At 45.6% G+C, this 7,505-nt stretch overlaps 1 long non-coding RNA gene across 2 annotated transcripts; it reads right to left on the bottom strand.

Moving 5' to 3' along the window:
• Positions 1-437: 437 nt before the first annotated feature.
• On the bottom strand, positions 438-7,461 carry LOC140598266 (uncharacterized). Of its 2 annotated transcripts, none has more exons than XR_012000512.1 (3): positions 7,101-7,461; positions 2,907-3,023; positions 438-1,055 (listed from the first exon to the last, which is right to left on the bottom strand). It is a non-coding gene; the product is annotated as an uncharacterized lncRNA (long non-coding RNA). The 2 variants fall into 2 exon arrangements; XR_012000513.1 differs by having other exon boundaries at positions 438-1,052.
• Positions 7,462-7,505: the final 44 nt, after the last annotated feature.

The raw sequence follows: 7,505 nt of genomic DNA, 5'->3' as shown, positions 1-7,505 counted from the left end.
TCAGTACCCCTAGCCTCCAAGCTTTTTGTGCATCAACTGTACTCTGAAAACTGCAAAACACCGGTGAAAGAAATTAATGGCAACCTAAATAAAGGGAGTGACATACTATGTTCACAGATCTGAAGACTTAAAATTGTTAAGCTGGCAATAGTTCCCATTTTAATCAGCAGCCTTAACGCAATGCCTGCTGAAATCCTAGCTGACCTCTCTCAAGATGACAAATTGATCCTAAAGTTCATATGAAAAAGAGACCCCAAATAACCAAAACAATATTGAAAAAAAGAAAAAGAACAGAATTGGAAGACTCACACTCACACATCTTGGTTTGAAAACTCACTGCAAAGCAACAGTGATGAAGACACTGAGGTGCTGGTATAAGGCTAGACGACGTATAGACCGAGAGAAGAGAATTGAGAGTCCAAAAATAAACTCACATATTTATAGCCAGATTATTTTATTTTATTTTTCTTTTTTAAAGATTTTGTTTATTTATTCATGAGAGACACAGAAAGAGAGAGGCAGAGACACAGGCAGAGGGAGAAGCAGGCTCCACGCAGGGAGCCCGAGATGGGGTTCGATCCTGAGACCCCAGGATCATGCCCTGGGCCAAAGGCAGAGGCGTCCCATATTTCTTTTTAAGATGTACTTATTTGAGAGAGAGAGAGCAGGAGGGGCAGGAGGAGAGGCAGAGGGAAACAGAATCCTTAACCAGACTCCACACTGAGCACAGAGCCTGACAAAATGATTTTTGACCAGGCGCCTGGGTGGTTCACTTGGTTGGGAGTCTGACTCTTTTTTTTTTTTTTTAATTTTTTCAATATTTTATTTATTTATTAGTGAGAGACACAGAAAGAGAGAGAGAGGCGGGCTCCAGGAATCCTGGTGCGGGACTCAATCCCGGGACTCCAGGATCACACGGGGGCCAAAGGCAGGCACTAAACCGCTGAGCCACCCAGGGATCCCCGGGAGTCTGACTCTTGATCTCAACTCAGGTCTTGGTCTCAAAGTCGTGAATTCAAGCCCCATGTTCGGTTCCATTCTGAATGTGGAGCCTACTTAAAAAAAAAAAAAAAAAAAAAAAAAGATTTTTCACCAGGGTGCCAACACAACTCAATCAGAAAAGAATAGTCTTCAACAAATGGTGCTGGGACAACTGGATATCCACATGCAAATGAATGAAGTTGAAGCCCTATGTTACATCATATATAAAAATTTACTTGGGGCATCTGGCTGTCTCAGCCATTGGAGCATGCAACTCTGGATCTCAAGGTTGTTAAGTGCGAGTCCTACATTGAATATAGAGGCTACTTTAAAATAAAATTTTATTTTATTTTTTTAAGATTATATTTATTTATTCATGATAGATGTAGACAGAGAGAGGCAGAGACACAGGCAGAGGAAGAAGCAGGCTCCATGCCGGGAGCCCGACGTGGGACTCGATCCCGGGACTCCAGGATGGCACCCTGGGCCAAAGGCAGGTGCTAAACCACTGAGCCACCCAGGGATCCCCTAAAATAAAATTTTAAAAAATTAACTCAATGGGCACCTGAGTGGCTCAGTCGGTTGGGCATCTGCCTTCGACTCGGGCCATGATCCCAGGATCTTAGAATCAAGCCCCAAGTCGGGGTTCCCTGCTCAGTGGGGAGCCTGCTTCTCCCACTCCCTGCTTGTGCATGCACATGCTCTCTCTCTCTCCAATCCCCCACCCATCAAATAAATAAAATCTTTTAAAACAATTAACTCAAAATGGATCAAAGTCCAAATATAAGAACAGAAACTATAAAACTCCAGAAGAAAACATAAGCATGAATCTTTGTGAATGGATTAGCCAATAGTTTCTTAGACACGACATTTAAAGCATAAGCAACTAAATAAAACATACGTAAGTTGGACAGGATTAAAACTTTATGTTTCAGGGATGCCTGGGTAGCTCAGTGGTTGAGCATCTGCCTTCAGTTCAGGGTGTGATCCCGGGATTCAGAATCAAGTCCCACATTGTGCTGTGGGGGGCCTGCTTCTCCCTCTGCCTGTGTCTCTGCCTCTCTCTCTCTCTCTCTCTCTCAGTCTCTCATGAATAAATAAATAAATCTTAAAAAAAATTTATGTTTCAATGGCATCATTAAAAAAAGGTGAAAAAAAACCCAACAATACAGAATGGAAGAAAAATCCTGCAAATCATATGTCTGATAAGGGTCTTATATCTAGACTATATAAAATACTCTTACAATTCTTTTTTTTTAATTTTTTTAAGATTTTATTTATTCATGAGAAACAGAGAGAGAGAGAGAGGTAGAGACACAGGCAGAGGGAGAAGCAGGCTCTATGCAGGGAGCCCGACGTGGGACTCGATCCCTGGTCTCCAGGATCATGCCCTGGACTGAAGGGTCGCTAAACCGCTGAGCCACCCGGGCTGCCCTACTCTTACAATTCAATAATGAAAGAAATAACTCAACTTAAAAGTGGGCAAAGGACCTGAATACACATTTCTCCAAATAAGATCTCTAAACAGCCAATAACCACATGCAAAGATGAGTTCACAGCCATCAGAGAAATGTGCATCAATAGGATGCCTGGGTGGCTCAGCAGTTGGGTGTCTGCCTTTGGCTCAGGTACCGATCCCGGGATCTGGGATCTTGTCTTGCATGGGGTTCCCTATAGGGAGCCTACTTCTCCCTCTGCCTCTGCCTCTCTCTCAGTCTGTGTCTCTCATGAATAAATGAAAGAAAGAAAGAAAGAAAGAAAGAAAGAAAGAAAGAAAGAAAGAAAGAAAGAAAGAAAAGAAGAAAGGAAGGAAGGAAGGTGCATTAAAACCATGAGATACCACTTTGTATCTATAAGATGGTTATAATAAAAAAGACAGTTAGTAACGAGCGTTGGCGAGGATGAGGACACATAGAAACCCTTACACAGTGCTGGTGGGGATATAAAATGGTGCAGCCACTTAGGAAAACAGTCTGGAAGTTCCTCAAAAAGTTAAACATAGAAGTACCAAATGACCCAGCATTTCCACCTCTAGGTGACACCTGTGAGAAGAGAAAAGGTATCCACACAAAAAAACATAAATCTTCACAGCAGCATTGCTTGTAAATGATTTGGCCTAAAATGGAAACAACGCAAATGTGCATCACCAAAGGGATAAATAAAATGTGATCTATTCATACAATGAAATTTTATTTGGCAATAGAAAGAATGAGACACTGATACATACTCCAGGTTGGAGGAACCCTGAGAACATGATGCTGAGTGAAAGTCAGTCCACAAGGGCCACATATTGAAGGACTCCATTTATATGGAATGTCCAGAAGAGGCAAATATATAAAGATAGAAGGTAGATTTCTTGGTCCCTAGCTCTGGGAAGGAGGTGGGGGTTTGTAAGTTAAGACTGAGGGGAGTATTGTCCATTCTTTCAGGTAATGAAAATGTTCTGGGGTGCCTGGGTGGCTCAGTCAGTTAAGTGTCCAACTCTTGATCTCAGGGTCATAAGTTTAAGCCCTGCATGGGGCTCCACACCTACATTTAAAAAAAGGAGAGTAGGGGCACTGGGTGGCTCAGTGGTTAGGCATCTGCCTTTGGCTTAGGTCATGATCCCAGGACCCTGGGATTGAGTCCTGCATTGGACTCCTCCATGGGGAGCCTGCTTCACCCTCTGCCTGTCTCTGCCTCTCTCTGTGTGTCTCTCATGAATAAATAAATACAATCTTAAAAAAAAAAAAAGGGGAAAGGGAGGGAGGGAGGAAGAAAAAGAAAATGTTCTAAAATCATGTTGACAGTTGCACAACTCTGATTATGCTACAAACCACTAAATCATATACTTTAATGGGTGAATTGTATGGTATACGAATTGTATCAAAATAAAACTGTCAAAAATAATCCTAATAGAGCACATGAGTGGCTCCATAATCGAATCACAGAGTCTTTGGGTCCACAGAGCTCCAGTGGTTGCAGAAGCTCTTTGCAATGCTGCCCACGTTGAGGGTCCAGAGGAAACAGGACGATGGAGAAAGGCTTTTAATCTAATTTTCATCAGATTCCCATCTCTGTTGAAGCAACCAGTATTTACTGAGTGTCTTCTATGAGGCAGACCCTGCTGCAGGTGCTAAGACTTTATCAGCAAGCAGAAAACCAAGTCCCTGCTCTCAGGACACAAATGTTAAACAAGAAAATAAGAGATAATATCTCAGGTAAGATAAGAGCTAACAGGAACTGGGGGCTGGTGCTATTTCAAGCAGAGCAGGTTAGGGAGGGCTTCAGGGCTTCTCTGAGCAAAAGCCTAAAGGAAGCGAAGGTGGGTGCCATGTGGGTTATCAGGGGGACCGCAGGTGCAAAGGCTCGAAGGTTGGGGCATTAGGCGTACAGAGCACAGAAACCAGCGTGGCTGGGCTGAGAGCTATGAGAGAGACAGGGAGGGGTTGGGTGGGGAGCAGACCAGAGGAGGGGCTCTGGCTCCTACTCAGGACAGGAGGGTGGGAGAGATGAGGGCAGGCCCTGATTTCAGTTTTGCAACCGCTCTGTGGCAAACAGATCAGACCAAGGAGACAGACTCGGAGCATCCTCCTTATCCAAACATTCCCATCTCTTCTCTGATAAATTTGGGAATCTTTTTAAACAGTTTTCTCAGTTATTTTGCTAAGTCCGCAGACCTTTAATGCTAGTGAGTTATAGATTTGGTTACAAAGACAGGTGTATTCAGTACTTTGTTCTTTATGGTCATCACATGTAGATGGAGGATTTCATGAGTCAAATTCCATTTTTCTCATACTCAGATTCACTTGTTTGGAAAGTCTCTGACCTGGAGCTCGTAATGGAAGCTTTGCGGTAGCTCAACACAGATGCATACTGAGATGCATACACAAGAGCAGTCCTGTACAGATTCAGAGTATCAGTAGGCCTCTTCACAGAAATTGACTATTTAAATCACTGATATTAATCTCGACATAAAAATTATTCATACTTGGGTTATTTTAGATAAGTTAACAATATCACACCAACAAAACATATCAGAACTTACAAATAGCTAAATACTAAAAATTAAGATCACAATGACTATTTTTCCTGCTTTATAGACAAAGAACTGACGCTGACACAATTTGCTTGAGGTCAGACTGCTAGTAGTTAGTGGCTTGGCCAGAATTAAACACGAGCAGCTTAAAATGCAACCCACAGACCCTGCCACTACATGAAAGGTTCCCAGAGAAAGTGGCATCTGAGTTGGGCCTTCAGGGAGGCTCCCATCCCACAACTCATGGGAACTGGTAAACACCGGGATATCCACTCTGCAGGAGTCTCGGAGCAAATTAGGATCAAAGCTCATGAGGACAACCTCAGAAGTGGCTGGGCATCTAACTGTGCCAGGGAGGCATTTGCCGTGTGGACGTTACTTTCTAGGGATGGCGTCCATTCTCTGGATCCTGGGTGAAAAGGCAGGCTGTGTGCTGGAGAACCCAAAAGAAGGAAAAGGTTTTCGGCTAGTAGGAGTGCGGCCCGAGACTGACCCTAGGTGCTAGTTGGATAGAGAAAGGGGGATTAACTCTGGAGTAAGGGGATGACTCCAATACTTGGATGGTCCCAATACTTGGAGAGCCCCAGCCACTGGCCTTTCTAAAAGTCTTCCCTCTTTTTATTTTACTAATGATAAATTATCCCCTCTCCCTCACATACAGCTCTGTGGGAGATGACAGAGAACTCTCAATATGGGTTCCTGTCCCACAGGATCTCACTCTCGGAGACTTTTTTTTTTTTTTTTAATTTTTATTTATTTATGATAGTCACAGAGAGAGAGAGAGAGAGAGGCAGAGACATAGGCAGAGGGAGAAGCAGGCTCCATGCACCGGGAGCCCGATGTGGGATTTGATCCCGGGTCTCCAGGATCGCGCCCCAGGCCAAAGGCAAGCGCCAAACCACTGCGCCACCCAGGGATCCCTCTCGGAGACTTTGTGATTAAAAACCGTAGTTTAAAAAAAAAAAAAAAAGAACTGTAGTTAAGCCATTCAAGAATAAATATTGGGGCGGGGCGGGGGGGGGAAGCACCTGGGTGGCTCAGTGGATGACCTTTGGCTCAGGTCATGATCCTGGAGTCAAGTCCCACATCACACTCCCTGCAGGGAGCCTGTTTCTCCCTCTGCCTCTGGCTCTGCCTCTCTCTCTGTCTCTCATGGATAAGTAAAATCTTTAAAAAATAAAAAATAAAAGAATATTAAGGTTTCAATAAAACTGGAAGAAAATAAAATAAAAATAACGTTTCCATGTAGTCAAGTGCATCTGGGTACGTTTTAAGAGTAATGGACATGTTATGGGGGGGGGGGGGCAGAGAGGTGGAGGGAGGGTCCTAGTTCAAGCTTTGCAAGGAGAGAAGAAACCAAATAGCCATACTGATGCCAGGCACATAGATGTGTGCTCAGTATAATTATTGTGCAACACGAATTTCCCCAACGTTTCCTCATCTAATCTTTACAATGCTTAGAAGGTAGGGGATATCCTCCCCTTTCATAGATGATAAAATTGAGACACTGAAGAGCTTAAGTAACTTGATTATAAGTCACACAGCTAGTAGGAGGCGGAGCCAAGTAACTCAAGGTCTAACAGATAGTAAAGTGGTGGGGTTTCTTTTGTTTTTGCTTTTAAGATTTTATTTATTTATTAATGAGAGACACAGAGACACAGGCAGAGGGAGAAGCAGGCTCCCTGCGAGGAGGCCGATGCCGGATCCGGAGATCACAACCTGAGCCCAAGGCACACGACCAAACCACTGAGCCACCGAGGCATCCCAGTAAAGTGGTTTTATCACTTGGAAGTAAAAAAGAGCTGAAAGCCTAAAATGACTCCATAGCTGCTCTGTCAATCCCAGCACTGGGCTAGAGTAGCAAAAACTGCCTATATATAAAAAGTACCGAGCATGCACTGCAAAAATTGAGGTTCTTTTACATTGTGTCTGGACACAATCTCCACTGCAGACCTGAGCGAGCACCAGCGTCATTAATTCTCATTGCATAGCCACGCTTTGCCACAGCTCGCTGAAATTCGAGTCAGGGTTGAATGGCTTCCCAGCGCAATGACCTCTGCAAAAGCAGGATGCGCCAACTCTTGCTAGTTCGGAAACCTACCGGTCATCTCAACACGGCCGCCCACCACCGACACCCACGCCGCGAGCAGAGACCCCAGACGGCGGGGGTCGCTCGCACGCCCGGATCCTCACCCCTTCTGGGCCCTTCGTCCCTGTGCATTCTCAGCGAGTGCCCAGCTGGGGGGGGGCTTCCTGGAGGAGTTGGCCCTTACTTTGGCGTAGGCGGGCGACCCTCCGCCCGGGAAGGGGGTGTCGGGGCGGGGCCAAGCGGAGCAGAGCTCCGGGGGCGCTGCCGGGCCTGGAGCCAGAACGCTGAGCGACCCCAGGGGCCCGGCGCAGCCCCGGGAAGGACAGTCGGGGCGCGCCGAGGGAGGGCGCGGGCCGCGCGCACGGGCGGGGCGGGGCGGGGGCGGCGGGCAGCCGCGGGGGAAGCCGGGGGGCCAGC

Source organism: Vulpes vulpes, chromosome 3, assembly GCF_048418805.1.
Source record: "Vulpes vulpes isolate BD-2025 chromosome 3, VulVul3, whole genome shotgun sequence".
NCBI lineage: Eukaryota > Metazoa > Chordata > Mammalia > Carnivora > Canidae > Vulpes > Vulpes vulpes.
Note: the sequence above shows the minus strand (reverse complement) of the source record. Positions and strands in the feature narration are given on the sequence as shown.